The 26,210-nt window shown below is 35.6% G+C and overlaps 1 long non-coding RNA gene across 1 annotated transcript; it reads right to left on the bottom strand.

Moving 5' to 3' along the window:
- Window positions 1-10,539: 10,539 nt before the first annotated feature.
- LOC147077531 (uncharacterized) lies at window positions 10,540-19,722 on the bottom strand. Its single transcript, XR_015069842.1, has 3 exons — window positions 19,483-19,722; window positions 12,019-12,177; window positions 10,540-10,693 (listed from the first exon to the last, which is right to left on the bottom strand). It is a non-coding gene; the product is annotated as an uncharacterized LOC147077531 (long non-coding RNA).
- Window positions 19,723-26,210: the final 6,488 nt, after the last annotated feature.

Here is a 26,210-nt window from a genome sequence, read left to right as displayed (position 1 = left end):
GTGAACTGTAATTAATTGTGATGGTGGATGTGGATGCTGAGGGAAGGGTTGTGTTAGGATGTTAGGCACTGACCTTTTATTATGTTGATGATCTTGCTCCGTTGGTTTCACTATCACTCGCGCGATATTGTTTGTTGGGTCACCCAGTGCGCGGCACTTGATGTTCAAATGTGGTTTAGTTTATAAGGAATTGACCACATGGCACGTGTCTCGTGCTTGAGGATGGCTCAATGAGGTTACTTGTACCTGAAATGCGCCCGAGTCAAAACACGACATGTGGACAAGGCCTAAATGTTTATATGCGTACGGTGGATGAATGACTGAAGTTTATATTATATTAATAACGGTCGCCTACTGACTCGTAACTGAGTTGCGCCTGGTCTTGCGACAATAATGAAGATTTAAGGTAGGAGGTAAATATTTGAATGAGGGCAAGCATAATTGGCTCAACCATTATGCAATACGTGTATAGACATTATCTACAATCAAATAAATCGATACCCTATTTCCTTAAGGAAACAACTCAATATTGCAAGGTTTTGAATTGTTAATGCCATTCTTTGTAGGAAAAGTGTGTCATAAAATCGAATAACCCTGTCTGAGACTATACAATAATTCAATTATTTACTGAAATGTCTGGGTCAATTCCTTATTAAACTTCAGTGGCGAAGGGTGGAGGTCAGCTGTTAAGATCCGCCATAAATCGTGCTCGTTATACTTTGTTAGTCATTGGTTTTTATTGAACAAAAACTACGATTTACGGATGGTAATTTAAAAAAAATCAATTAAACCCTGTCTATACCAAACCATAACAGTTTTGGTATACTTTGGGCGATACGACAAAATTATTCACACTTTTTCATTCATAATTTTGTTTTGTTTTCGTTGGATTAAGACTACGTCATAATTGGACATATTGTTCGTTATTTTTTTTTTAAATTTATTAAGCCCTGCCTAAACCAAACCATAATAGATAAAAAATATTATTCTATCTATAAAATATCCGAGTATTTTTTTACTATTATTTATTATGGCTTGGTTTTGCAAGGTTAAATTTAATCTTAAAAACTAACCAACAGCGTCTGTAAATTGTAGTTTTATTTCAATGAAAACAAATACGTGTGACTGACAAACTTTAGTGTGCACTATCTATGGATGATATTAACAGCCTACCTCCGCCCTTTGCGACGTTTAAACTGTAAATTTCATTCTACATTACTGAATTCCACTGAACTAAATTTCAAAAACATATATTTCTTCAAAATCAAGACATTAAAATGAGAATTTCTACAATAATTCCAAACGCTTCCCTTTTGTTTGTTTCCCTTTTGAAATATTGTATCGAAGTAATACTTTAGTGAAATAGTAATACATAATCAAAATACTAATTAAATATGGGTAGTGATCGCAAAAAAATAGTAATAAGTTCATAATTCATTTATATTATTTTTCAGACCCTTTATTACAGTTTTCTTTTTATGGCTAATTGTTATCGGCAATTCGCTCAATCATTGCCGACTAAAGTAGAAAGCAGATACATTCACAACGACTGGGCCGCGATGTTAGAACTTGCGAGTGCATGCTTCCCGGTCGACATGACGTCATATGACGTCATTGTGACGTACTACCGGAGTGATAATAGCGCTCGAGAATATAACGCTACTCCTACAGCGGCGCTATTCATTGTCACCATACACATATAGGTGTTTCATCATAATATTTTCTATGGTGGCACTGTGCGCGGGCGGCATGCCTCGAGCGTGACGTCACAATTACGTCATGTCGTCTGGTGCCACACGAGACGATAGTTAGGAAATCGCGGTGCTGGTCCTACTTTTCCACCCCTTCCGTTGTTGTCTATGTATGAACTGTCATTGTTCTATAAAGTGATCATACTGACGCGTTTGTCGTGTTCAGACGGAATGGTTTGATTTGAATAAATAAGTTACATGATAAATAATACACTAGCATTAACACACCTTCTACAACTGTTATGCATAGATCAATGTTACATATTTTTTGGAAATCTATAATACCACCGGTTTTTGTATGAAGAACTAGTCTGACTTTGACACCTGATGAATAACAGGTACTTATATATATTATTTATAAATAACACTGATAGTAAATATTTGATTTGAGAATTTTTATAATTCAATTTGAAACGAGAAAGGGCGAATCAATATGTCAAGCAATCAAGGATCTGATTTTGACAGCTGAAAAGTGGACCACTCGTTGTTTGTGCAAAAAGTTATGCTAATGCTTTATTAATCTAAAAATGGCGGTGGCTCAATCTATTTAAATGTGGAAATAGTTTATGATCACTGGAATCTATTTTAAGTTATGGAAGCACTTTAAGTATGCTTGCATTACGTTTTGGTTATGTTAGATTAGAATAGTTTATGTTAAGTAATTTAATAAAACATGCACCAACTATTGATAATGTCCGTTAGGACGAAACCGGTAAAGGATTTATATTAATGTATTGTAGAATAATAGTCCCGTAATAAAACTTAAAACTAAACTTTTTAATTATTTTTTTCTAAACAGACTTGTCAATTTAAAAAAAAGGAAACCTAAAAAACAAACTGTCTACTTGGAATGGGGTCGGAGTTATTTTAAGAATAAAGATCGCTTGGAATAAAAATAATGCAGAACTAAATAAAAATAATTACACGATAAAAAGAACTATTTATATACAACGTTTTTAAATTTTCTGTTGAATTATTATGCTCAATGCTCAAACTTGTACTTGATATGAAGTACTTAAATAAAAAACAATCAAACAAATATAGATTACTGAATTGTCATTTTGACATTTCATTTTGATTTCCATAGTAACACGCGTATATATTATTAATTTAGTTGCTAGGACCACCCCCCTAGCAACCAATAATAGTCTTTTACTTTTTACGGATTTTTCTGAAATAACTTTCCATACCTACAAAGCAGAATTAACTGAAAATGAATTTAATTCCGCTTAAAGATGGCTAATATATTCTAAAAGTTTCAAATGTCTAGCTAGTCGGGAAGTTAGTTAAAAATCGATTGCAAGATTTGTACTGGACAAAAAACTACCGGACAAACAAGAATACGAGCTAATAAAAACGTTGTAAAATAAGGTCTGCATTCGGCCAACTTGGAGTCGCATGGATGTCAAGGCTGTATTCTGTGAGGACCAAACATGTCGTTTTTTCAACGCATGCATGCTACGTGTACACTTATATGGCTATCAGACATGATATATTATTAACAAAGGGTAAACAAATTAAGGGTATTCCGTGTATTTTTAGCGTTTTTCCCACGTTTTTCTTAGCTCGTATTCTTGTTTGTACGGAGGTTGTTTATCCTGTGCAAATCTTTCAATCGATTTTTAACTAACTTCCTAACTATCTAGACATTCAAAACTTTTAGAATAGGTATATCAGAACACGATGCCAATACATTCTTTTAATACTTTACATCTTTAAGTAGAATTGAATTCATTTTCAGTTTATTCTGTTTTGTATGAAAAGTTATTTCAGAAGAAATCCGTAATCCAGTCCACTATCATTGGTTGCTAAGGGGGTGATCCTAGCAACCAAATTATTAATATATACTTACGTTAGTTACTATGGAAATCAAAATGGCATTTCAGTATTCTATATTTATTTGTGTGTTGCAAAATAGCAAAAAAATGATTTGTTGACAATTGCCTTATTTGTCCTAAATTATTAAAATACTTATATAATTGTCAAGTTTATATGATTCAACAAAAAATTTAAAAACGTGGTATATAAAAGTTATTTTTATCTTGTAATTATTTTTTAAATAAATCCAGTTGATTTATTGAGTTATCGGCACTAAGCATATTATGAAGCACTGATCGCGACTTCCTTTTGTGGTAACTAAGAAATATGCAAACCTTCTCCATATAGGATAAAAAGCCATTTTGTAAGTAAAGCGTCAATAACATTGAGCTACTTTACGAGCTGCTTGTTGGCGAATTTACAATCTGCCTGTAAAGTCGCCCAGTGTCATCATCTAACAAGCAGATTGTAAACAATCTACCGAGAAAAGTTGAAAGCCGGTCAACTTTACACGCTACACGCCGGCGTGGGGCCTGCTGCGTCTGCGCAGTAGAGCGTAGTAGCAACCTCCGGGTAAAAAACGAACTACGTTCTGTCAAAATAGTCGCTAGCTTGTTGGCTTCTCAGTGAATGAAAAATTTTGTGTGTCATCATCACAATCGCAGTAGCTGAATCGCCCGCTTTTAAATTCGCCAACAAACAGCTTGTAAAGTAGCTCAATGTCATTGACGCATTAGGAATCACAGTTAAGTTAATTATAAAATGACGCATGAATTGGGTATCATTTAATTATGCCAATCGTCAAATTACTTACATCGGAGACTGTTTTTGCTATAAGAGCATATTTGTGGTTCTCCTTCTTAACTGCTTGACCCGCCACACCGGGCCCCAGGCTTGAGCCCTATAATCTGTCATGGTTATGAAAATAATGGGACACAGTATTAAAAATGGCTTCCGCGTCTTCTGGAATGATTGGTATTATGGTATTATTGGTATTATATATGAAAGTATTTTCTCTGAATGGCTGAGGCCACCACACGCACCCTGATGTTTTCTCCGCCTGAAGTCGTTAGCAGACAAACATTCCTCGGGATGTACATCTTCTTCTACTTCTGGCCGCTCTTCGCTCTCTCGAAATTTGCATTGATATCACCTCTTCGCTAACAAACAGCTCGTAAAGTAGCTCAATGTAATTGACGCATAACCATGCATACTTCAAGACATATAATGCGTTGAAAGAACTTTTAATGAATTATATTTACTTAAGACTTACCAGACATTTTGGTTTATTAAATTTGACACCCACGGTGGCCGCGCGGCTTACGCGTTGGACTATCACGCCGTGGGTCCCAGGTTCGAATCCTGGGTCTGGCAAGTACACATATTGTTTTTCAATTTGTGCGTGAGTCAGGGTATGGACCTAATAGGTTGAGCAAGTGGCTGACATCCATTTCTCGTAAAAAACAAAATCTGTTAATACAAACCTCTACTCTGTGGAGGCCCATATGATCCTATTAGGATCGGACATGGTCGAAAGAGAAATATGATACCCAATTGCAAAGATTGATACCCAATGCTTGAAATCTCTTCATGTCACAGCACTAACAATATCTAATATCGTTATTTATATTCATTTAGGTACCTTTATTCACCTTTCTTCGAGGCATGCTCGTCTTTCATTATCTTGAAGCTCGTAGGTCACTTTTGTTCTTAAAGCATTTTCCCTGATCTCACTTGGTATAGTTTTCAATCCCGATATTCTAGAAAACTTGAATTTGTATGCACCCGTCAGTTACATGCTTGGTCGCAGCATGGCCTATTTTGGGTGAAAGCTCTTTCTTCATGTCAGGCTCATCAGGCACCATTAGCGAGGGGTGCAAGACTAGTGGATGAGCTCCCTAAAGACATTTTCGTTGATATACTTTACATTTTGTATTTGAAACTTTTCTTATTGCATAAAATTATTCATGTTTTTTTATTATTATTATTGTAATATATGTTATAATGTGAATCTCATGTAGTGCACGTCCTGAATTTTGATTAATGTCAACAATGATTTGATTTATTAAATAAAAATATCGACAACCTAGTAATACCGAGGGAAGACGAAGAACTCACGTGTGATGATTCTGTTCAGATCCTGGTATTTTGGTGGGTTGAGGAGACATCGCACTTCAGGGGTTATGTTACTCATTTTGTAACAGATACAGGTATATAATATATTGATAACACGGATTTTTAATTGAAAGCCCCGCGCAGAGCTGGATTTATTTACACTAAAACATATACAAGCATTGGTATTACATTGGTTTCATTTAAAGGGATCATAGATTAGGCACTACACTGACGTTATTTTTTTGGGCTGATTTAATTAGGTACCGTGTGGTATTCGCTATTTATTAAATTTCACGAGCACTTGTTATTTATTAATTAAGAGGTTTTATTTGCACTGCTGCAGATGCTAGGATTTGCAAAACCCATTGTCCGCGGCATCACCTCTGCCGAAGGCGGGCCAGAAACCGTTTGTTTTTATCGACTTGGTGGTCGTTTTCGTACTGTCCACTTGTCTCCCCGAAAATGCATCCCTTCTAGCGGATGGGCGAAACATGCGGTCGCGGAGCAAGGGGAGGATTTGGCTCAAAAAAATCCCAGCGCATCTTCGACCCTCACCGAGTCCCGTTAGGTAGTCGGGGTGCTTTTTGGGGTGCCTGGCCGGCCACTAACCGGTAGGTAGGACTTTTTACCTAGGGCTTGCTCTTACGAAATGTTATTTGTGATATTATTTTGTAAGGCAGGGCTTTTCAACCTTTAGTTGGGGGTGTTTCGATATTTTTTGTTAGATTACTGATTTGATATGGAGTTCTGATGCGTGATTTGAGGCATACTTTGAGGGGGACGATATATTTGGTGACAATAGGTAGGTATTCATTTACAATTCACATATGTATACATTATACGATGTATATTGTTCAATGTTCAGTAGGAAGGGAATTCTGAGTACTTAGATAATACTCTATAAAGTGTGAACTAATAATATTATGTAGTTAGGCTTTTATTGTGCAATTTTATGGTAAATTCTAATTCCGTCGCCGTAGATGTCAAGGTAACCAAGCCACAAATTTGGCGAAAATGAGTTAAGTATACAAAAGCATTTTAAAATCATCAAATATGCAGTGGTCAATGAATTTTAGCCATAAAACTCTGTTGACTACATTTTTTGGGTACATTTCAATATTCAGTGTTCAAGTGATATAACACACATAACTTCTCAGATACTATTTTTTTAGTTATTTGTACAAAATAATAAAAAGGTAACACAGAGTATATACGATGTTCCAAGTTTCACCGTTATATCAAAAATATAATATATTAAAAACAAAAAAGTTCAATAAAAAAATGCCTGTTTCTCAGCATTATGATTTTGTGGACTGACTCCATTGACATTTATGGCGACGATTTACTCATATATTTTTAAATTTACTTATTCTAAATATCCTACAATATACATAATAATTATGTAGGTATTTAAGAGATATATTATACCCACCACGCTCTAATATTATAAATCAAACTAATTAATCAACCACACGTCAAGATTCAATTATTATATATGATTATATTATAATATGTACATTTTTAACAGCATCCTTCCAAACAAAGGAAACTTTACTATTCAGACTTAGAGTAATGATATATAGAGAGCGCCTATTGCTCGGCAAAATGAAGCCGTATTTTTTGCGTATAACGGACAGTAGAATTTCAATTTTATTATCATCAACTTAACTATGAAACGTTATACTATCATATTGCTTTTCAGTACGGCTACCAAATTTAAACACTACATAGTTAATATGTTTCACTAAAATAACTAAAAATAATTACCACTAACTTTACATTAAACACAAAAACAATAAATTTCAGCAACAAGTGCTCGCAGTTTCTAAAAGAATCAGTCAAATCCATATTTACCGGCTACGTTCAAAAAAATATTAAATTTAGCCGTATAAATTCTATCTTACTCTAACGCATAGTGCGGAGATATAAGTGTGCCAAATGCTTACTCACTCGCACTTATGGTTCATTTTTATTCAGGCCTTGTATTCTACGACTACTAAATGTCTTCTGTTCAACGCGTGCCTGCTGCCTGTGCTCCTGTATGGCTGTGAGACGTATCAAAGAACTAAGCTTCACACATCACGGCTTTAGAGCTTTGAGAATCGATGTCTCCGCCGAATCTTAGGAATACATTGGTACAACCGCATTATAAATACTTGAGTTTCTTGAGAGGACACGGCAGACACACTTCATGTAGCTGTGGCACGGTTCCAAATGCCACCAGAGAGAGCAACACACCGTACCTTTAAAGCACAATCTCATGGGTTTTGTTACTGTGGCCGATCCAGACCTCACCCTGCAGAGGTGATACAAAAGCGACCAACGCACTGCATGTCTTCCATGGTAAGAGGAGCGATAATTAGCAATGGACAGAGGGAAGTAGCGCGAACTTGTGCTTTCCCTATGCTCCAATGCTGGGGCATGATAGGGTGAAGTATTAGTAGTATATTATCATTTGTAAAATGGTTTACCAAGTAAATGCTGATTAGGCAGTCAACATTAAAGATCATCTGCATCACATCTAGCCCATCTACCATTAATATTTACAATAATAAAATACGCAATCATTTTTCAAAACGTAAATGAGCAATAATTGATATGACTTGGTATTCAATCAAGACCTTAACCTTAGTCTGAGACTGCGTATGGTACGTTGTTACGTTCTCTCAATTGTTCTCTTAAGTATAAGTATGGACGATAAACCAAGAGATGTCACGGAGACTTCAAGCTTTCGAGATGTGGCTATATAAACGCATCCTCAAAATTCCTTGGACTGACCGGATGACAAATCTTGAAGTTCTCAATCGAATGGGAAAGGACCGAAAAGTTTGCGTAGTATCAAAACTAGGAAACTACAGTACCTCGGGCACATTATGAGAGGACAAAAGTACAGCATTCCCCAACTTTTCATTCAAGGAAAGATCAATTGTAAACGTAGCAGAGGACGGACGTGGCTTAATAACCTCCATGATTGGTACGAGTGTAAATCCACTGAACTGTTCCGGGTCTCTCTTCTTGGTCGTGCACTCATGGCTGAGGATCGTGACCACATTTAAATTTCGCCATCCTTTGAGCGACCAAGACTTTCCATCTTTCTCGATATTCCGCTTCTCTCAGGGCAGAATGGATGGTGCCCCCAGTCAGCTCTTTCACTTGGTCGCTCCATCGCGCAGACGATCTTCCTGTGCTTCGCTTTCTCTGGAGGATACCTAAAACTACCAGTTTCTCCAGTTCCGGGTAGCAGACGATAAATCTAACGACCTCCGCTAGGGGATGGTAGGATAATAAGGTGTTCATACATTGCATTATGTTTACTCAAGAGCATGAGTCTTTTTATGTTTTTTAAAGACGCTCAATTTCGAGCATAAAAATGAGCAATCGTTGCATTTATAAGATTTTTCACGATGTCTCAATTCATGAGTTTTTAAATTATCCTTCCGCTTACATGTATAAGAGCAAACATTGCATGCGTACGGTTTTTCATTAGTATGTATCGTTTTATGCAATTTCAGATGACTGAGACGAGAGCATTTATAAGAACATACATCGCATTGATATGGTTTTTCACCAGTGTGTATTCTTTGATGTGTCTTGAGGTCACCGACCTGTAAGAATTTTAACGAGCATATATCGCATTGAAAAGGTTTCTCGCCAGTATGTTTTATTTTATGCCTTTTAAGTGTACTTAATTGCGAGCATTTAAACAAGCAAACATCGCATTCATAAGGTTTTTCACCGGTGTGTATAAATTTATGTATCTTAAGATAATTAAACTGCGAGCATTTATATGAGCACACATCGCATTGAAAAGGTTTTTCACCAGTGTGCAGTCTTTTATGTATATTGAGACGACCAATATCCAAACATTTAAATGAACATACATCACATTGATATGGTTTTTCACTGGTATGGCTCATTTTATGCCGTTTAAGTCGATCGAGCATTGAAAATTTCAATGGGCATACATCGCATTGGTGTGGTTGTTCACCTGTATGTATCAATCTATGACGTTTTAGATAACTGAGCCTCGAAGATTTAAACGTGCACGCATCACATTGATATGGTTTTATGCCAGTATGTATAATCTTATGTCTTTTGAGAGCACCTAGTCTCTTAAATCTAGATGAACACACGTCGCATTGAAATTCTTTTTTATTAGAATGCGTCTTTGCATGTTCTTTGAGACTGTCAATCCTCAAAGTTTTATACGAACAAACATCGCATTGGTGTAGTTTTTTTCCAGTATGTCTAATTTTGTGCTTTTCCATGCTACTCGATTTCGAGCATAAAAATGAGCATTCATTGCATTCATACAACTTATTACCGACATGTGTCATCTTATGGCGTTTGAGATGACCTCGCCGCGAAAATTTAAAAGAACACACATCGCATTGGAATGGTTTTTCTCCAGTGTGTATCATTTTATGTCTTTTTAGAGAACTAATTGTGCTCAGTTTCAAAGAGCACAGATCGCATTGGTATGGTTTTTCTCCAGTGTGTACCATTTTATGTCTTTTGAGAGAACTAATTGTACTCAATTTCAACGAGCACACATGGCATTGGTATCTTTTTTCAACGGTTTTTATCAATTTACGTATTTTGACCAATTTAAGCTGCGAGTTTTTATATAAACCGGAATCACCCTTGTTTCTTGTATCCGTCATTTTATGATTTTCTAAGTTTTCAGACGTAATGCATGAAATTTTGTGACTTTGTACACTATCCGAGGAGTCGAATACCGCGAAACAATTACTGCAAATAAAATTTCGTGGAAAATGCTCTACTCTTCCTAAGTGAATTCGAACGACCTTCGGCAAATCCAGGGTCTGTGCTTCTTTCTTAATATTTTTTTCATCTATTGTTATGTTTAAGGGCTGTCTCATCGCATTTTTGATTTTTATGGATTCGAAGTATTCCTTGATATCGACTTCTTTAATTTTGTTGGGAATCATGGTAGCCAATCTCTCACACTTATTGTCATTTCCTGTACTCAATTTCTGGGTCGAAATCTACAACAAAATAATATAGTTATATTCAATCCAATGACATTAAAATATAATTTAAAATAAAACAAAATTTATTATACGCTAGAATATAAAAATATTCTGTATAGAAACACACTGTGGTCGTGATCTACTACATATATAGGTACACAATATATACACACCACAATTTAAATTAAAGTACACATATAAGTCCACTATGGCCAAGCGGCTAACGAGTCAACTTACAATGTCGTGGGTCCATAGATCGAATCCTGAGTTGTGAGACTGTACCGTTTCAAAAAAAAAAATCGGTTAGGTATATGTTCAAACACGCGCGTTCACATGATCTTACTCCGTACTTCATTTATCGTTTGTCAATTTATGACTGCGGCTGTATGGTGTAGCTTAGCCACTGGGAAATGCCAATAGAAATAGCGTATTTCAAAAAAAATACAACCTTATTCTTAGGTCAATAATTATTATTAAGCAAACATTATTCATAGGATGTTTATCACATTTAAATGGTCAAAGATATAGCTTATAATCAGTATCATTAGAATTATCTTCAAATGTGTTCATCGTGCCCATTTTTTAATAAAATGCCTAATTCTTGTCAAATTTGGGATCAAAAAGATCATGAAATATATTTTTTTATCGTAAATATGTCACTATATTATGTTAACATTAATTTTACAAATGGTTTTTTAAATGCGTTTAAAAATAAATAAATCTTAACACCACTGCACATGGACGTACCGAAATATGACTATATTAGAAAACATTAGAGCGAAATTTCCATTTTGACCTACGCTGCGCATGTGGGCCGTTAAGGTTTATGTTTCACACGCATATGTGATTACGGGGAGCACACAATGGTTGAACACTTTGCGCTTGGCACAGTGGGAGGTCATTTTTGAAGACGTTAATCAGGCGACCAAAAGCACTCCAATGGGTCTATTCTATACTTGTCGACCGCTAAAGTGATAGAGTGATAAATATTATCAAACTTAGGGTAGGTTTGTATCAAAGTATTAGCACTTCTTGTAACAATTACAATAAGTTGGTTGTAATTGTTGCAATAAGTGATATATTTTAACAGCACCTCTCTTGCTGCTGTAAGTATAGAATATACCCACAGCTCAGCTTTACTCTGCTAACAATGTCGTCAAATATACACTTATCAATAAACACTAGTCCCAGATATATGTAGATACTTACCATTGATGAGGATCTCTTTTCGGCCCACAAAGCAGTTGAACATGACTTTCGTCACAATAATCAACATACTTATAAGAAATTAATTGTAACTCAATAGAATATAGCAATGCTATATAAAATAAAAAAGATACCTGATTTTCTGCCTTGCATTGAGAATATGAGGATCCAGCCACGGAGTCATCGTTTTTTAAGAGACGCTTTTTGTCTTCATCAAAATCTTCACTGGAGCTGTCTGGCTTGTGGTGATGGATAGCTTCAGCCTTGATGTTTACGACGTTTATCGGGTAATTCTGAGAAAAAATTGACAAATCATTATTATTAAGACTATACTTCAGTTGAGGCATGGTCTAAAAAAATCGTGGCTAGGCGATGCGCGGATTGTGCAAATGCCGCGTGACGAACGAAATATAATTTGTCATAAAAATCCAAAATGCGTCCGTTTAATGTTATGTTTATTGTTATATTACTAATAATAATAGTATATTCATCGACGTGTTTTTTTTTTTAAGTACATAGTAAAGGTTTTTTATTCATCTTTACACGATTTAAGAATATTTTCATCCGACGCCATGACAAAGCAAATCGACTGTCTGTCTCCAATTGGCGACTAGTGAGAAATTTCGTCGCACCTACTGTTGAAAATTATTTACCGTTTCGCTGAAGTTTAATACTATCAACTGCGTGTACATACTTTATGAAGTTTTAATTTTAATTCTACTTGGCAGTAGGTACATATTTTTGAAAAAACTTCTGAAAAAATATATAACCAATAGAAAAAACTTTTTTTGAAGACACCCAGCTGGAATCGAACCAGCATCTCTCGGGTATCGCGTCCATGCACATAGACCACTATGCTATAGGTAACATACTTAATTGCGACAAATTTTAACTAATGGTTTTTAATACTTTCTGAACCGCTTTCCAAATTGAGCTACTACTGGCGATCGGCTTTTGTATTTTTAATCAAAGTATGTATTACTTTAATTACTCATTGACGTCACGGATCACTCCGAGATTTTTTGTTGTAACTTACATGAACTTGCTAATATTTTTATTAACTATTGATTTTATTCAATGAATATTTCACAATATTTAGGAATGTAACATTCTAATTATTGAATATAGAAACTTTTGAAAACATGTTTGAGAAAATATATAACCAATAGAAAAAACTTTTTTGAAAAAAATACGACACCCAGCTGGCGTCGAACTAGCATCTCTCGGGTCATATATCGTCACTGTTCTGGCAGAAGACACTAATTCGAAAAAATGACAAATTGAGTTAGTACCAAAATGTTCCTTATTTCAAACTTTACCGTCTGGAAACCTTCCTAATAAATAAACAGTCTTTATTTTAAAGTCATCCTTTTTACGATTACTTAATAAACTCACATGATAGACTATTATTTCACACATTTTAACAACTTCGAAGTCAAATTACTCAAAACTAGTATTCTCCAGTTAGTGTGTTCTGCCAGAACAGAGACGATATATATATATATATATGTGTGTTTTCAATATTTAGAATGTTATATTCTTAAATCTTATGAATTATTCGTTGAATAAAATAAACAGGTTAATCTAATTGGTTTAATTTTGTACCATTTCATTTGAGTCATTTTTTGCAACCCAGATTTCGTCTTTCGTCATCGTCAGGAACTATTCGCACTACTTTATCATGCGTTAAGTAATTAAATTCCCAGCACATTACAAAGTCTCAATGATTATGAGTAATGACTATTGAATGCGCTTATTGATTGTGTTATAATGACTAACTAGGATATAGTATATAATAAGGAATGACTACGAACATTACAACTTTTGAAAGCAGTGGCAACTTTCCATGAAGCGGAAGTGAAGTCACGTCATTAGAAAGTACATTTTAATTTGAAAAAACTAGTCAACGATTCAGACCTCAGTGTACCTAAAACCATCGTTGTTTGATAGTAGATTTCGTATAAATTCTCTAATCTCAGTAGATGATAAAGCCCATATTCCATTGGCAGATTGCGTCTGGCCCGATCGTCTGCCACGACTGTCAAACTCTATTCTCTATGGTTTTCAAGGATCGTGAGCGATCGGGTCGAAAGTGGAAAATTTTCTATTATCCGTCGTGCGATTCTTTCATTATCAAGCGAAGATTGCCGAAAGCGTACGAAAATAGCCGAATATGCGCCTGAGTCATGCAAACGGTCGTTCATTTCATTCTACTGGTCGATTTCAACTGAACAACTAACTACAAGATGGCGATAACTTAAAAAATATATATGGAGTATCACCAAGGACACAGTCCTCGTCGAATAAATACACGCCAAAGATATAGTGTGGAACGTAAAAAAATCCGCCATATTCAATGGCGATCACGCTGTTCTTCAGTTAGCCAACTTTTGACCCAGTGTTTTCGTTTACGGCGAGTCCTGACCGCCTGAGCCAGTTGAAATATAGCCATACTTGCTACAATAAATTAGTCTTTGGATTATTCGATTTCGATATTCGAATTACTCAATTGGTTTGGAGATTTAAGCTCGCCCAGTTATTCATGATGTAAATTAACAATAAGTATACAAACTTTCTATAAATGTCAAACGGCCGCATAAATTTTAACAGATCTGATGCTCGCTAGGTTTGACAGCTGACAACTCAGTTTTGTTGACGTAAAATTGCGCGGGAATGCGTTCAGTGTAGCCACCAATCTAAGAAATATCTAGTTTTCACTCAACCTATATTTTTAATAATAGCAACACTAGTATTATTTTAACCAATCAAATCAAGGACCAACGAGATTGAATCGTTGCGTGTAATTGCAAATAGCTAGCGACAACGGTTGGCGTCGATCGTTGGATCGGGTTGGGTCTGTGCGTCTGCCAATGGAATATGGCCTTAATAAATGTCGTGTCCGGAAACTTGCACGTATGCAGTTCGTCGTATCACACTTCACCGTGAAGAAATATGTAGTGTTCGATGTGTGAGTTATGGTGTTGAGGATGATGATGAAGAAGTCGAAGATGTATGCAGGAGCGAGTTTTATTTGCAGCGTAACGGTCGGTACGATAGTATAAATACAATGACAGTACATATTACTTACTGAGATAGTTACGAGCCAGGTACTTGGATTCGAGTGACATTTTGATAAATCAGTATTCGTAATTTATACAGTCGAAAGTAATACCTAAACATTATATTCCAGTACATAATCATATTGAACGAGTCAGCGGTTTAAATACGAGTAGCTGTGAATTTTATTTATTATTACAGTCATAATATAATATGATACTGTGGGAATGGATATTAGACTAATTTTCCATTGCGATACCGTATTTAATATCGCCAATCAATTTGCTGACACAGGTAAACAGTTGTTTACCGGTATATGAGTCCCTGGGAATTTATTATTGCGGTCGAATAATTTGATACATTAAAAATAGATATTTGATCAATAATATACTGACAGCTACAAATATATGGCCGTATATTAAAGACCGTCCAACCTCGTATAGTACTGACATAAAATTCATGTCTAAATAAAACACGGTTCTTGTCGTTTTACTCTTTACAGGAAGCCAGCAGCAAACAAATTTTAAATTTATTAAGTTAGGTTTTCATTCATGAATTCGTGAATTTTGCCAAAATCAACTATGAAATTTGAATTAATGCTTATATTGAATCTAATAAAACTGGAGATAGAAAGCTCACGGCGAACTGTGCTACGGTGAAATGTTTTACGTACCTACAGTTTACATGTAACCAATAAATGTATGCTCCTAACATTTTTTTTTTTAGAATTATTAATAACCATGTCCTTGCTTTTTCGTACAAGGTGGTTGTTAGTAATTTTGAAAAATCACAAACACCCAGGCTTTGAGAAAAACACATAAATATTGTGTGTCCTGACCAGGAATCGAACCCAGGAACTCTCGAGTGGAAGGCAAGCGCATTACGCACTGCACCACGAGAGCCGCCCACTTCAATGTTGCATACAATTTGAGACTTACAATGGAATATGACGACATTCTAAGTCTGCATATGGGCAGCACATTGCCATGGGAGTTATTGGTCACAGTTCCCATAGTACCTTCCTACCACCATAATTGTTTGCTGCCGTAACAATACTAGTAAAATGCACTCAATCATTGCCCACTGAAGAAGGAAGCCGATACATTACACGACTGGTCCTACTTTTCGCCCCTCCCGTTGTCTATGGATGACCTGTCATTGTCTATAGAGTGCTCATAATGATGCGTCTGTCATGTTCACTTGTTGGAGTATTCTTTCAGATTATTTTAACGTATCTTGGAGACCTTGGAGTTCATCTGATTTAGTGGTTATGTGTTATTAATAATAATTGGAAGTGACGATCAAATTAAGTAAACTTCTTCTATGTATAATAATATCATAATACACTAGGACGTTTGCCAATGTAACAGTCGATTCCAAACGACAATAACTAATAACTTATTTATACTCTTCAGTCATTATAGAATACCAAACTCTGCTTGCAAGTACGTTATCAATAAATAGTATGGCAGTGGACCACTCGTTACTTGTGCAAAAAGTTATGATCAGGCTTTATTAATCTAAAGATGCCGGTGATTCAATGCGAAAGATCTAGTTCCGTCACTATTAGCGGACTTATTCGCTGCGTATTAGCGTCTGTACACTGCATGGATTTACTGGCGTCAATAGTGTGTAAATTAAACTATCGCGACAATAACAGTTACTGTTCACACGTCATAAAAGTGCTGACTGTCTCGCCAATCTCATTTTTTAAGCGTAGGTAAGCGAGACGCGGTGTTGTCATTGTATGGTGCTATTTGATAGGTTGTGAAAATTTGTCAACGTCAAATTTAATGCGCTGTTAGCCACTAACGTCCTACTTGCAACTTGCACTATAATTCGTGTTTACACGTGCGTTTTCTTGTCCAACCTACTGTCAGCAGTAAATCATGTAAACAAAAGTACATGTAAACAAGGTATACCTACCTATGAAACATGTGCATTATTATTGTAACAATATTATTTCAACAAAACATCCATGGATATGCAAAACCCTTTTACTTTATGAGCTGGCAGATTCTTAAGCAAACCGTCATGTCAAACCGTTCCCAGCGCATCTATTCTATACACAAGACTGCTATCGGCGGTTTTCGAGGGTAGTTTATCATATGTTTGTATTGAGGTATTATAATTTTTACAATAAATTAGCAGTCTAAACATTCAAAACTGTAAAACTAAAATTTAGCACAGCCAAGAGAGGTACTGTTAAAACATAGTACTTAGTGTAACAATTATTACAACTAACTTATTGTAAAAATTATAATACTTAAATACAAAAATATGAAAAACTACCCTCGATAGCGGCCGATGCAGTCTTGAGTATAGAATAGATGCGCTGAAGTTGTGACTGAATTGGAACAATTTCTATTTTTGGGGCACGACCGTGTCGAAGATTACCGAGAACTTACAAAAATATCCGAATTACCCTTGAGCTTTCAAGTGTCGCCGCACATAACGTGTCCTGTCTTGTGTTTAAAATACAAATTTGACGTTTATATGACAAAATAATGGATTCCTGACATTATTCATTATTTTAAAATTAATATCTTAGTAAATACAATCAGCAACTACTCTTTACTTGTCTAAATTTCATTTGTTGCTTTAAACATTATAATAAATTGTTCACACTGGATAATGAGCATAATATAGGTATTATAAAATAATCAAATCAATTAATTGTCAACACGATCGAGTTGTTACCTGTATCGTTCCGTGTAATTGTTATTTATTTTAAAGTCTACTATGAATATGGTCTATTCTATACACAGGCCTGCTTTTGGTCCGCTACGGCAGCTATCTAGGGTAGGAAAGTATCGAATTATTAATACTTATTGTAACAATTACAATAAATTAACCGTCTGTGGGTTTATTCTATACTTATCGACCGCTAAAGTGATAAATATTACCAAGCTTAGTGTAGGCTTGTATCAAAATATTAGCACTTATTGTAACAATTACAATAAGTTGATTTTTATTGTTGCAATAAGTGCTATATTTTAACAGCAGCAAGAAAGGTGCTAAATATAGCACTTATTGCAACAATAAAAACCAACTTACAATAAGTGCTAATATTTTGATACAAACCTACCCTAAATTTGATAATATTTATCACTTTATCACTTTAGCGGTAGATAAGTATAGAATAGTAGACCGAACTGTCAAAACTGTCTATCTCGGTCAAAAATTTATCACAGCTAAAATAGGTGCTGTTAAAACATAGTACTTATTGTAACAATTATAACTAAATTATTGTAATTGATACAATAAGTGTTAATATGTAATTCGATACGTCTTTCCTATCCTATTTAGCTGCCGTAGCGCAGTGGTCCCAATCCCCGGTCCGTGGATCAAATGGTACCGGGCCGCCCAAGGAATATTAAATTATTTCCATTTTATTTACTGTGGCGTATTTCTCTCCAACATTTCTGTCAACAAACCAGGCGAATCTAGCATATCTGAATATCATATGCAAGAAGAATATCAATTGCTGGAGATTGCAAATGACTGCGACCTTAAAACTACGTTTGAGACAACAACTCTGCCGATGTTCTGGATTAAAGTCATGGCGGAATACCCTGAGATAGCCACCACAGCACTTAAATCCCTATTGCCATTTCTGACATCCTATCTGTGTGAAGCGGGGTTTTCTGCAATGACAGCAACCAAAACAAAACAAGGGAATAAACTGGACATGAGCAACGCACTTCGGGTGTCATTGTCTCCTATTACCCCTAGGTGGAACCGTCTCGTTGCAAAGAAACAAGCTCAGGGTTCTCATTGATTTATGCGTAAATTACATTGAGCTACTTTAAGAGCTGTTTGTTGGCGAATTTAAAAGCGGGCGATTCAGCTACTGCGATTGTGATGATGACACACAAAACTTTCCATTCGCTGAGAAGCCAACAAGCTAGAGACTATTTTGATAGAACGTAGTTCGTTTTCTTATCGGGAGGTTGCTACTGCGCTCTACTGCGCAGACGAGGACCACACGCCGGCGTGTAGCGTGTAAAGTTGACCGGCTTTCAACTTTTCTCGGTAGATTGTTTACAATCTGCTTGTTAGCTTGTTCAATGATGACACTGGGCGACTTGCAGATTGTAAATTCGCCAACAAGCAGCTCGTAAAGTAGTTCAATGTCATTGACGCTTTATGATAATGTTCTAGTGAGTTAAAATGTTAAATCCCTTTATATTCATTTTTTGGTGTAACTGTATTTTATTTTAAAATTATTAAATCAAAACATTATAAAATATAAACAATCAACGTCCCCCCCCCCCTCCTCAGCGGGCCGCGATAAAATTATCAAACGTTGACCAGTCCGCGGCGATAAAAAGGTTTGGGACCACTGCCATAGCGGTTATTGGTGTAATTAAGCCTTTAGAAAGTAAAATAGGATTAATACTTTGGACGCTGAGGACGCACCTGGCGCGTAATGGCCAGGCGGCCGATCGATGTCATTAACGTGCATTTTAAACGTGGTAATTTAAAAAATCATTATCTAGTCAGCAGCGAATGAGTTACAATAAAATATAGAATATAACCTTTTCATTTGTGACGTTCCCGTGTTCTATCTTGATGGTTACTGGTAATTCTGACGTTTGGCGTTCCGGGTTGAATAAATGCACGTTAACACGATGCAATAATCCTGGATTGGACTCCATGTCGTCCAGCTCACGTTTGATATCCATTTCAGTTGATAATGTTGATAAACACAAGGTATTTTGACGAAATTTGACAGTTATAAATGTTAGGCGACGCACGAATGACAGTGAAGTTACCATAGACTAATATACTTTTGAAGCCACGTTGTAATAGACCAGTGCTGCCATATTTCCAAAGTGGAATTATAGTACCGAGCCTCCAAAATTATAGTGTTTCAGCAAAAAATATAGTACGCGTTGAATGAACAATACTTTTCTGCACTTTCAACAAATTTCCTTAGTAATAATGAATATCACCTTTTTTTAGACAAAAATTCAGGTGTAAGGTTATTAACGTCTCGTTTTTATAGACAAAAATTCAAAAGTTGGTTATTTTAATTCTCCCGAACAGCTTTAGATCCTTCTATTATCTATTGCCAACTTTTTTATCCCAGTTTTGAAAATTATAGTATTTTGGGTGTACTATAGGTACCCGTTTTATAACGTGCATCAGAGGTCGGCACCGTGCCCAGAATTCATACCTAGTTATGAAAATGACATTCGAAACATACTAGGATGTATTTTAAATAAAATTGTCCTATATGGTATGTCACAATTATATACGTCAGTCCTTTTCTAACGCATGCTATAGTATTGCATAAGTCAATGAAGGAATAAGACAAAGATACGACGTATCGATGAACCAATTTTCAAATTTGAGTGTCAACACATGATTCGTAACAGATAAGACGGGGTAAGAACAAAAAGTAATAAAACCGCAAAGTTTATTACATACTTGATTCTTCTTCTTCGTCCACGGCGCTACATCCCGGGGTGGGATTTGGCCTCCTCCACAACCGCTCTCCACTCACTCCGGTCTCTCGCCACACTTCTCCAGTTACCGGGTCTTCCTATATGAAGCCAGTCCACTTCTACGACGTCAGCCCATCTCCTTCTTGGACGGCCTGCGGGTCTCTTCCGTTGAGGTAGCCACTTCGTCATGATCCTTGGCGCTCTAACTTCAGGCATTTTCTCCACAATATTTCCCGCCCATCGTAGTATTTGGGACTTACAGTATCTTATGATTGTTTGCTGTTCAATCAGCTCTTCCAACTCGTGGTTCATTTTAATTCTGTAGTTCCCATTTTCCAACGTGGGTCCAAAGATTTTGCGCTCGAAGACAGCTAATTTGTTTTCCTCGTTTTGAGTCAAGCACCAACTCTCACAGCCATAAGTGACGACTGGCCTTATAATCGTTTTATAAATTAGAAGTTTACTTCTTCGGCTTAGAATTTTCGACCCCACCAGTCGCTTGCAGGCATGCGAGCGTTTATTCCCGGAAATAAGGCGGATTTTTATCTCCTCTACTGTCTTATTTTGGGTATTTAGGCTGGATCCGAGATACGTGAACTTGTCCACCCCTTCATATGCATGCTGTCCTAGTATGTCTATATTCTGCAGCGGTACCTGATCGCGTGTACTGACCATATATTTAGTTTTTGACTGGTTTATTTGCAACCCAGCGTTTTCTGCTTTTATTTTCATAGTGCCACCATTGCCGATCATCCTCTGTTTGGATCTGATTGTAATTACTATGTCGTCAGCATAAGCGCACATCTGCGTTGTACTGATTATCAATATAATAATATATTAAACTGGAAAATTCTTAAAGTAAAAAATTAATTTGTCTGAACACAAAACAGCACTGGACCCGAGAGTATAGGTGTGGAAGACGTAATTTTTTCTGTCAAAAAATCTAAATTATCTTATTTAAAACATATTCGCAAGTATTTGATAATCAATATAGTACGTGCTTGTTGTACCATACAAATTATGTAGTTGCACATAAAGCCGGCTGATACGAACATGTTCAACTTAAAATTTGACGTAAATAAAAATATTTGTCAATATAATTGCTTATTCTAATTATCATAATATAGTACGCAGACGAAATTTATAGTACAATAATAATATAATTATAGTACGGTTGGCAACACTGTAATAGACAATAAATATATTTATTTATGCTACCTACATCTGTATTGTATTCTCTCTCTCTCTCAAAACAATGTAGGTAGGTACTTAATATTATAAAGATGTATTTGTAGGTAGGTATCAGCTAGGTACCCATATAAATAATGAAATTAAAATAATACCTACCTATTAATATTTTGATTGTAAGCAAATAAAATGTTGTAAGTATTTACCTAACTACATAAGTACCTACTAATTACAATCGCCATTAAATTAACTCATCACGACTTGAACACGTATTGATTTTGATTTCATTACAAAAAGTATATATTATGTGGGTACCACAGAACAGATTATTAATTGGACATAGTTATAGATAAAGTAGCCAGTCCACAAAAAATAAAAAAATGAGATATGATATAGATCAGGTGCGAGAAGGTTTTCTCTACGTTCTGCTGAAAATAGCCAAGCCGCAAACAAATTATTCTTGAAATAAAATACTATTTAAAATTATACATTTTCCGTTTTACATACATTTTTAATATTATCATGTTATTGTTAAAGTACCATTATCTCAGCTTGATAATATTATTGTGGACTGGCTACATTCTGCATAACTACGTTCAATTAGGATTGATATATTAGCATTTATTCTGATATTGAAAAATTTGCTTGTACTTATACAGTTTTTGGGTGGCATGTCATGTAAGGAACACTAGTTAAATTCGTTTTAATTAAGTATGGTGCGCGGCTTAAGCGCCGTGGATCCCAGGTTCAAATCTTGGGTCTGGCAAGTATTTGTGTATGATTCAGAGTACCTATGGACCTAATAGGTTGCGCAAGTGGCTGACATCTATTTCTCGTAAAAACAAAATCTCTTAAGGCGATACTTCAGTGAAACGGCAAATTATTTTCAACTATAGGCGCGACGAAACTTTGGACTCGCTGGCACTCGGAGACCGAACGCGAGATGTGAATGCGTAAATTTGTTTCGTGATGGCGACGGGGGTATTAATTCTTAAATCGTGTAAAGATTACTAAAAACGTTATCCATTTACTTTAAAAATAAAACATGTCAATGAATATATTATTATTATTAGTAATAGTTAATATTTAGTAATGCCCGTAGTTTAATTGGTAAAGCATATTGGAGCGAAACCAGTGGTTACATGATCAAGTCCTGTCGGGCGTCGTATTTTTTAGTGGATATCTGAATTGTTTTTAATATATTCAGTATTCAAAAAATGTTATATTATAATCATATCATGTGAATAATTTGTTGGATAAAAGCAATGACATTAATATGGACGAATCATCTGGAAAAGAAAATGACACTCACTTTATTGTCGGGTCTGCCGAATGGCATAATCTGTTCTAACGCCATTACAATAAAAGTGATATTGCTATAAATTCCCGATGCTTTTTGTTGGGTCTGCCGAACTTGGGTTCGAACGAGTTCGCTCAAATGAACATTGACATTAGAAACACTGCTCTAACGCCATCACAATAAAGGTCATATTGCTATAAATTCCCGATGCGTGATATCGCATAATGGAAATTGCGTGACGTCTACCTATACATGCGAATGCGTGAATTTACTTGCTAGCTACTGTATTGAGTGCGTCGTCCATTAATAATGTCATTGGATAAAAGAAATAAAAAAGTGTTGAAAGAAAGTACATTTTTATTAATTGCTAGAATTACATATTTATATTCTAAATATACCTAGAGCATAGATGGCCTTACAAAGATGTAATTAATATAAAAAGTATAGGTAAGTAAATGGTTTAATGCGATAATTATATTACTATGAAAGGCAAACTACGTACAATATTTTAGTAATTATGGTGAATAAGAATTCTACTACAAGTTACAAACAAGACTTCAGTCAAGGAAAACTGAAAGAAAAGCTTACAATCGGACCGATCATGCTAAATGAAGGCCTCCCCTTACTCCCTAAAGCAGTGGTTTCCAAACTTTATGTAACTGCGCCTCCTTTTAAAAAACAATCTAATCTTGGCGCCTCCCCCTTTTAGTTCATTATATAACACAGACACCTTTTTAAATAGCCAAAAATGTACTACTTAATACAACAAAGAAAAAAACTTAATAAAGTATAAATAATTACAAGATAAAAAGAACTTTTTGGTACTGTTCGGTTAAAGCGGAAAACGCATTTTGAAAATAGCCGATAAACTGGATTATTTGTTAGGTTGACCTAACCAAACCTAACCTAACCTAAACTAACCAAAACTAACAAATAATCCAATTTATCGGCTATTTTCAAAATGCGTTTTCCGCTGTATCCGCTTTAACCGAACAGTACCAACTTTTTATATACCACGTTTTTAAATTTTCTGTTGAATCATATAAACTTGACAATCATACGTATAAATAAAAACTTTTTATTGTACTTGATAGAAATACTGAATAAATATAGAATTCTGAAATATCATTTTGACATGTCATATTGATTTCCATAGTAACGCACGTATATATTAATAATTTAGTTGCTAGGACCCCAGACCCCTAGCAACCAATAATGGTGTCGAAATAACATTTCATACTAAACAGAATTAACTGAAAATGAATTCAATTCTGCTTAAAAATGGATAAAAGTATTAAAAGAATGCATTGTCGTCGTGTTCTGATATATTCTAAAAGTTTCAAATGTCTAGCTAGTCGGGAAGTTAGTTAAAAATCATCAATCATCCAATACAAATCTTGGACAAACAAGAAAAAATTTATACTGGACACACAAGAAAAAATCTGTACCGGACAAACAAGAATACGAGCTAATAAAAACGAGGTAAAATAATAATTATCGCATGATAATTCTATCATTTTTTCCCTTTTCAATAGTAGTCAATCCATATCCATCATCGTTCATTGACAAATGAGGCGTCTAATTCCAAAAAGCGATAAGTCCACATTTGGTCAAAATCGAGAAAAAAATACGCACGTATTCTTTGTATAATTTTACACAATATGTATTGATCTATAAATTCCAAAACGCGACATAACCCTAAGAAAAAAAATATTTTATGTCTCGATTTATTACAAAAAGCGCCAAGTCCGTGTTTCATATTATTTAAAGCTTGGTTGATTTTGCGCGTGTTTAAGTCAACCAATAAGGAAACGTTCAATATTGAAAAGGGCGTCTCCCATGCAGTAGCATCTGGTAAACTCATGACAGTGCCACGGAAATATGTGCCTTATGCGGAGTAAATTTAAAAGTGAACTACAAATAGCGCTACGTCCAATTTTATTTTGCCTATAATTATTACATTTAAAAGTTTATCGGCTGAAACAAATTGCCATTTGGTTTTAATTTCGACATAGAATATAACGGAGAAAATAATCTCACGATAAAACAAATAATTGAAGCTTGAAACATAAAAACGTTGTTTCCCGAAAATATTGAATTGTGGATTTGTCGCTTTTTGTAATTAGACACCTCAAATGGATTCTATCATGGGCCCCACATCCTGAAGCGGGCCCCGAGGCCAAAATCTTTGGCGGACCTACCTACCTATCGCTGAGTTTAAGGGCAGTGTGGTGCTCTAAAGTAGTGTTTCCTAAATTATAGACGGGAGTTATCATTTAAGTACCTATAGCAATCATCATATAGGTATCACATCAATTTGCAATGCTCAACTACATATTTAAAATATTCAATAGCCTTGAAACAAAGAAGTAAACTCAGGCGACTTTTTTTAAACTATTATATTAAATATTTAGGGACATGGGTCAATGAGAAATGGGACCAGTCTCAGGAAATAAAAACTAGAATTGAGATCGCAAGGAGCGCCTTTCTCAAAATGAGACGCCTCCTTAGCAATCGAGATCTTGACTTGGGTCTGAGACTGCGTATGGTGCATTGTTATGTTCTCTCAATTCTTTTCTATGGTATGGAAGTATGGACGCTAAACCAAGAGATGTCACGGAGACTTGAAGCTTTCGAGATGTGGCTGTATAGACGCTTCCTCAAAATTCATTGGACTGACCGGGTGACAAATGTTGAAGTTATCAATCGAATGGGGAATGACCGAGAAGTTCTGCGTGGTATCAAAACCAGGAAACTACAGTACCTCGGCCACATTATGATAGGACAAAAATACAGCATTCCCCAACTCGTCATTCAAGGAAAGATCAACGGGAAGCGTAGCAGAGGACGGCGCCGCATTTCGTGGCTTAAGAACCTCTGTGATTGGTACGAGTGCAGCTCCACTGAACTGTTCCGGGTAGCAGACGACAAAGATAAGATCGCCTTGATGGTGGCCGACCTCCGCTAGGGGATGGCACAAGAAGAAGAAGAAGAAGATTAAATTCGTGGTATCTGTTATGCCCGGGACCCAGGCTCTTTATAAACTATGCATTTACAAACTGCAAACCTGTGGCTACATTTGCGTTAAACTTTTCACACCTCCCTTTGCAACACTCCGCGCCTCCCAGTTTGGAAATCGCTGCACTAAGGTATAATTCATAATCGGTAAATTGAAAGCATTAATTATTATGACATCAAAATTTCAGGTTTTAGGAAAATACCTATATTATTTAGGCATACCTACGTACATACATGCTAAGTTTTTTTCGCAGAAAACGACTCAAATGGAATAGTACAAAACTTAAATCAATTAGAGTATAGTATAAAT

The sequence above is a fragment of the Rhyacophila brunnea genome, unplaced genomic scaffold, assembly GCF_057557595.1.
Source record: "Rhyacophila brunnea isolate RB1 unplaced genomic scaffold, BYU_Rbru_1.0 scaffold_13, whole genome shotgun sequence".
Classification (NCBI taxonomy): domain Eukaryota; kingdom Metazoa; phylum Arthropoda; class Insecta; order Trichoptera; family Rhyacophilidae; genus Rhyacophila; species Rhyacophila brunnea.
This window is presented reverse-complemented; position numbering and strand designations above follow the sequence as displayed.